This window comes from Gossypium arboreum, chromosome 8 (genome assembly GCF_025698485.1).
Source record: "Gossypium arboreum isolate Shixiya-1 chromosome 8, ASM2569848v2, whole genome shotgun sequence".
Taxonomy (NCBI): Eukaryota; Viridiplantae; Streptophyta; class Magnoliopsida; order Malvales; family Malvaceae; genus Gossypium; species Gossypium arboreum.
The window spans coordinates 132,553,374-132,560,820 of record NC_069077.1 but is presented as its reverse complement, the minus strand read 5'-3'; the positions used below and the strand labels follow the sequence as shown (position 1 = coordinate 132,560,820).

The 7,447-nt window shown below is 38.0% G+C and overlaps 1 non-coding gene across 1 annotated transcript; it reads left to right on the top strand.

The window, feature by feature from the left end:
- The first annotated feature begins 6,561 nt into the window (after positions 1-6,561).
- On the top strand, positions 6,562-6,668 carry LOC128280021 (small nucleolar RNA R71). The gene has a single exon (XR_008270203.1). It is a non-coding gene; the product is annotated as a small nucleolar RNA R71 (small nucleolar RNA).
- The last annotated feature ends 779 nt before the right edge of the window (positions 6,669-7,447 follow it).

Below are 7,447 nucleotides of genomic sequence, written 5' to 3'. Positions count from 1 at the left end.
AATATATGTGTATGTGAAATTATCCGTTTAGTTATATGAATGCTATACTTTTGTTGAGCCTAATTTCATTGCTCAAAACTTACTAAGCATTAAATGCTTACTTCGTTCTTTGAATCTCTGTTTATAGATTTTGGTTCGTCAGCTATCGGACTCGGGAGTGTCGAAGTCGAAGTCGCCCACACTATTAAAGCCCCTTTTGGTACACTTTTGGTTGAACTTTGAAATGGCATGTATAGGACTACCCTTTTTGTTGTGGGTCATGTACCCTTTGGTTTTGTATAAATTTGGATAGCCATGCGAAAATGGCTTATATACACTTTGAGCGTAGTATTATAATCGTTTTGTATGTTATTCATTAAGAGGTATGGAAATGTTTGGAAACGATTAGCCATTGGAATGGTTAATCATAATCATATTTTGTGCTATATATGCTAAAAGGGCTAGTTGAATCATGGAAACTATGAAATAGGTAAAGTCTACCTTAAGGGCAGATGCTGACAGCAGCAGTGACGTGAATGTGAAAAATCACTAAAAATAGTAGGAATGGAATTAAATAGTGAATAAATTATTTAATCTAACCTTGATGAATCTATTTTTATAGGAAAGTAACGTAATGATCATATGAACAGTATATTATGAGATATTTAAGTTTTCGCAAAACAGGGCCAGAACAGTTTCTGGATTCCCTGTTCCGACTTTGGAAATTCATTATAAATTAACCAGAGATAATTAGAAGTAATGCCATATGTTTACAGATTCCTTTTCGAGTCTAGTTTCTATAGAAACAAACGGCATCAGTATTGAAGCCCTGTACAGGGAGATATCCAAGTCGTAATGCGTAAAGGTCAGTATAGTCTAACCCTGAAACAGGGGAGACTTTAACTAATAAACTGTACTAATTGGATCGACCAAAAATTCTAGAAAAAAATTTGTAGATGGACATATGAGTCTAGTTTTAGGAAAAATTTACGGAATTGGTTTTCGAGTTTTGGAACTCGAGATATGAGTTTTAAGGTGACAGTGACGCAGTTAGCCAGCTCGTCTGGAAATTTAAAATGGACTGTGCAAATAAGTGATTTAAGTCTGCGAACCCCTCGTGTCTGACTCCGGAAACGGTCTCGGGTACGGGGTGTTACAGGGCCACGGTCGTACAGGCCTCTTTTTGGACCACATGGCCGTGGCCCACGCCCGTGTGTCTCACTCCTAACCCGTGTTTTTCGTGAAATTTTAAGTCAGTATCGTCTACGGCCTGTGGACATGCCCGTGTGTCCAGGCCGTGTAGCATACATGGCTGCATCGCACGACCGTGTGCTCTCTCGTTCGTTTCTCCCACATCTGTGTGTCTTTCACCATGCCCGTTTTCTGTAGTCAGGATTCCTCACGGCTTTTGAGCACAGCCATGGGATATGCCCGTTTTCCATTTTGACTTAAAAATTTCAAAGTGTGTGCTCCGGTTCCTACATGGCCTCCGGCACGCCTGTGTTTTATGACCGTGTGGTTTACACAGCTGCATCGCACGGCCGTGGTGATTTATCGCATTCTGTGCCTCTGCCAACTTTTGGAAAATTGAAGTGCAGTTTCCTTACAGTCTGAGACACGCCTGTGTCTCATAGTCGTGTGGTTCGCACGGCCGTATCGCTCGGTCGTGGCTAGTTATCGCAGCCCATGTGTCATCCTGTCTTGGAAAAATGTTTGTCCTGTTTTAACACGGCCATGGACTCACTCGTGTGTCCAGGTCGTGTTTGCCACTTTCGAATGCCAATACTAAGGTTGTAATAGTTTACACGATTCAAAGCATGCCCATGTCTCCACCCCGTGGTGAGTACACGGTGTAGGACACGCCCGTGTGTCAGGCCGTGTGTGTCAAAAATACCTGCATTTAAACTATGAAAAATGAATGAAAGAAAAATAAACTTAATTAGTGGGGTTAGTACTCGGGTTGCCTCCCGAGGAGCGCTTATTTAAAGTCTAAGCTCGACTTTACCTTGTGGTATATTTAGGCAGGTTCGCGGAGCCGTAGCTCATCTCTATAATCTTTAAAATCCTCGCCGTTATAAAGTTTAAGACCATGTCCGTTTAGTTTGAAAGTGTCGTGGGTTGGATGACCTACCTCTACTGTGCCATATGGAAAAACGGTTTGGACTATGAATAGACCTGACCATCGTGATTTTAACTTCCCAGGAAATAATTTGATCCTTGAATTGTATAGCAAGACAAGGTCTCCAGCTTCAAATTGCTTGTGTTGCTTTAAGCGAGCATCATGGCGGCACTTCGTTGCTTCCTTGTATAATCGTGAATTCTTATATGCATTAGCTCGCCATTCATTTAGCTAATTCAACTGCATCAACCTTATCTCACCTACAAGTTTGAGATCAAAGTTCAGAAACTTTATAGCCCAGAATGCTTTGTGTTCTAGTTCAAACGGTAAATGAAAAATTTTCCCATAAACAAGTCTGCAAGGAGACGTTCCTATGGGGGTCTTAAAAGCAGTTCTATAAGCCCATAAAGCATCATCTACTTTCATTGCCTAATTCTTTCTATTTGACTCTACAGTCTTTTCTAGTATACGTTTAAGCTCTCGGTTTGCTACTTCGACTTGACCACTAGTCTGAGGATGGTAAGGGGTGGTTGTTTTGTGGTAAACTTCATATTTCTTAAGGGTTTTATCAAATTGATCTTTACAAAAATGAGTACCCCTATCACTGATAATTGCTCTAGGTGTTCCAAATCGAGAGAAGAGTTTTTTGAGGAACCTCACCACTTTTTCAGCATCATTAGTAGGTAAAGCTTGGGCTTATACCCATTTTGGACATATAATCAACGGCTACTAAGATGTATTTATTCCCAAATGAGCTAGGGAATGGACCCATAAAATCAATATCCCACACATCAAATATTTCACATGAAAGTATATACGTTTGAGGCATTTCGTCATGTTTGGATATATTACCTGTTCGTTGGCATTTATTACAAGATGTAACATACCTGTTGGCATCTTTGAATAGTGTGGGCCAATAAAAACTTGATTCGAGTGCTTTATGTGCGGTTTTAGTCCTACTATAATGTCCTCCAATCGGTTCTGAGTGGCAATATTCCAAGATTTTAATTGCTTCTGACTTTGTAATGCATCTTCTGATGACTTGATTTGCACATATACGGAAAAGAAAATGATCTTCCTAAATATAGTTTTTAACATCAGTAAAGAATCGTTTCTTTTGCTGATGTGTCAACCCTTTTGGTGTAACATTAGCATCTAAATAGTTCGCAATGTCTGCAAACCAAGGTTCCTCAGAGTCAGATTTAGCAAAGAGTTGTTCTTCAGGGAACGAGTCATTTATCTCATATTCATTAAGCTCCTTAAGATGTGGGTTTTCTAATCTGGATAGATGATTTGCTGCAAGATTTTCCGCTCCCTTCTTATCTTGAATTTCTAAATTGAATTCCTACAACAATAATATCCATCTTATTAGGCGAGGTTTTGCGACTGTTTTAGTAAGGAGGTATCGAAGAGCTGAAAGGTCAGTGTAAACGACAACTCTAGATAATATTAAATATGGTCTAAATTTATCAAATGTAAAAACCACAGCCAACAATTCTTTCTCAGTCGTCATATAATTTTCTTATGCAGCTGTCAATGTCTTGCTAGCATAATAGATTGGTTGAAAATGCTTGTCTTTTCGCTGTCCAAGAACCGCATCTACTGCAAAATCACTCGCGTCACACATTAGTTCAAAAGGTAAATTCCAATCAGGTACAACTACAATTGGAGCATTAATTAATTTATCCTTAAGAGCATTAAATGCTTCTAAACATTCTTGATTGAAATTGAAATGCACATCTTTTTCTAGTAAATTCGTTAAAGGCTTAGCTATTTTAGAAAAATCCTTGATAAATCTTCTATCCAGCATGACCTAAAAAGCTTCAAATAGCCTTAACTAAACTAAGGGGGGGTAATTTATCAATAGTTTCAACTTTTGCTTTGTCAACCTCGATCCCCTTACTAGAAATTTTGTGGCCTAACAAAATCCCTTCACGAACCATGAAGTGACATTTTTCCCAATTCAGTACAAAGTTCGTTTCTTCACATCTCATTAGAACTTGTTTTAAAATTTTAAGGCAAAAATGGAAAGAGTTACCGAATACCGAGAAGTCATCCATAAATACCTCTACAAGTTCATCAAAAATGGCCAACATGTATTGCTGAAAAGTAGTAGGGGCATTACATAATCCAAAAGGCATTCATCGATAAGCAAACATACCGCATGGACATGTAAATGTCGTTTTTTCTTGATCCTCAGGAGCTATTGGGATTTGGAAGTAACCAGAGAGTCCATCTAGGAAGCAATAATACATATGCCTAGATAATCTTTCGAACATCTGATCAATGAATGGTAAGGGAATGTGATCTTTTCTTGTGGCATCGTTCAATTTCCTATAGTCAATGCAAACTCTCCATCCCGTGACTGTTTGTGTTAGGATCAATTCGTTCTTCTTATTAGCCACAACAGTCATGCCTCCTTTCTTAGGGACAACCTACATAGGACTCACCCAAGAACTGTCAGAAATAGGATAAATAATTTCTGCATCTAGAAGTTTAATTACCTCAGCTTTTACGATTTCTTTCATGTTAGGATTCATTCGTCTTTGAGTTTGCACGCAAGGTTTATATTCATCTTCCATTAAAATTTTATGTGTGCAAAAAGAAGGACTGATCCCTCTTATGTCAGAAATCTTCCAAGCTATAGCTCTTTTATGCTCCTTCAATACTTGAAGTAACTCGTCATTTTCGGTTGGTTGTAAATTTGAAGCAATAATCATTGGTAATGTGGAATTATTTCCAAGAAACGTATATTCTAGATGATTTTGTAGTTGCTTTAATTCCAATTTAGGAGGTTCTTCAACATAGGGTTTTAATTTCAATTCATTGTTTACCTCAATACCCTCATAATTCTTCTGTCACAGTGAAGACTCAGTAGAATTTAATTCAGCTTTTGTCTTACCTAACACAGGATCATCGTCATTTACCTACTCTTCTTGTGCAAGATACAGTTCCAACGTGTCCTTATGAACGATTTCCTGTAATGAATCTTGAGTAGCATGATCAATAGAATCAATAAAATAGCAGGAGTCATCTTGTTCTCTAGAAAATCTTATGGTATTATAAATTTTGGAAATAATCTCTTCGTCAGCTACTCTAAGTACAAGTTTACCGTCACCTACATCAAAAACAGCCTTAGCAGTGGCTAAAAATGGGCGACCTAAAATTAAAGGCACCTCAACATCCTCATCCATGTCAAGCACAAGAAAATCAACAGGAAATATAAATTTATCTACTTTTACTAGTACATCTTCAATAATAGTCCTAGGATATTTAATGGATCTGTCAGCTAGTTGAATACTCATCCTAGTAGGTTTTGGTTTCCCAAGGCCAAGTTGCTTGAACATTTTGTAAGGCATCAAATTTATGCTAGCGCCTAAATCAGTTAGTGCCTTCTCAACATTTAAACTACCAATTAAGCAAGGAATAGTAAAACTTCCTGGATCTTTCAGTTTGGTTGGTAGTTTATTTTGGAGTATGGTCGAGCACTCCTTGTTGAGTTCTACTATAGACAACTCTTCAAACTTCCTTTTATTTATTAGGAGCTCCTTAAAAAATTTTGCATATGTAGGCATCTGTGAAATAGCTTCAACAAAAGGTAAGTTAATATACAACTGTTTAAAAAGTTCAAGAAATTTACCGAATTATGCGTTTATGTGGTCTTTCTTCAACTTTGTTGGATACGGGATTGGTGGTTTATATTCCCTCAGTACCGGTTTTTCACTTATTTTAGGTTTTACCTCCTCATCCTCCTTCCTATCAGCTTCTTGTGGCAGCTTCTTTTTAGATTCAGCTAACACTTTCCCACTCCTTAGTGTAACTGCTTTTGCATGCTCTATTGGATTGGGTTCGGTGTTACTAGGCGACTCCCTGGTGGTCTTTCTGAAATCATCTTAGCCAGCTGTCTTATTTGATTCTTGAGCCCTTGAATCAATGCTTGTTGATTTTTAAGTGTTGTTTCAGTGTTTTGAAAATGAGTTTCTGCTACTGAAATAAGCTTTGTCACCATCTCTTCAAGGTTGGACTTTTTCTCTTGCTGGTAAGATTGTTGTTGGAAGCCTGGAGGGGGTGGTGGTCTCTGATTCCCTTGGCCTTCCCATGAGAAATTTGGATGGTTCCTCCAACCTGCATTGTAAGTGTTACTGTAAGGATTCTTTTGAGGTCGAGGATTATTACCCATATAATTTTTTTGCTCATTCTCCATGTTGGAGTCGAAGGGCAAATATTCTGAATTGCCCATTCCACCTCCACTCGTGTCACACTGCATTACCGGATGTACTGATTTCGTTGGTTTTGTTCTCTTAACTTGCCACTGATAATTACTTAATGACATCTCTTCAATAAACTCATAAGCCTCTTCAAGTGTTTTGTTATTTATGGTTCCACCGGCCGCTACATCGATTATCTATCTAGTTGAGGGATTCAAACCATTGTGGAAAGTTTGAACCTATAGCCATAAAGGTAACCCATGGTGAGGGCACATTCTCAATAAATCCTTGTACCTTTCCCATGCATCATATGGTGTTTCTAAATCCATCTACACAAAAGAAGAGATATCATTACTCAATTTAGCCGTTCTAGCCAGCGAAAAATATTTGAGTAAAAATTTTTCTGTTATTTGTTCCCAAGTAGTGATTGATCTTCCTGGTAACGAGTTCAACAACTATTTAGCCTTATTCCTTAATGAGAAGGGAAACAACCAAAGGCGAATGGCATCGTCAGAAACACCATTGATCTTAAAGGTGTCGCAAAATTCTAGAAAATTTGCTAAATGAGTGTTTGGATCCTCCTCCTGTAAACCATCAAACTGAACAAACTGTTGTATCATTTGAATAGTGTTAGGTTTCTGTTCAAAATTATTTGCAGCACCAGCAGGTCAGACAATACTCGATTCAGTTCCTGTTAAAGTAGGCTTAGCACAATCATACATAGTACGAGGAGCATGATTCTAATTAATAGGATTTGCGGCAACTACAGGAGGTAGCGGATTATTCTGATTATCTGCCATCTCTTCAATAAAATCTGCAACGTCCTCTTGCTCTTCCTCTATGTATTGTAGACTTCGCCTTATTTCTCTTCGGTTTCTGCGAGATGTACTCTCTATTTCACTATCGAAAAACAAGGGTCCTGACGGGTTCCTTCTAGTCATAAACTAGAGACACCTGCCAGAAGAAATTAAAAATAAAAATTAGAAAATAGGAATTAAGCTAAAAACAAAAAGTAAATTGCAATAAAAGTAAAAATGGCTAAAGTAATAAAAATCAAGCGCTCTTAATATCTTAGTCCTCGACAACGGTGCCAAAAACTTGATGATCGCTAAACTAACTAAAAATCCGACTAAGGCAAGCG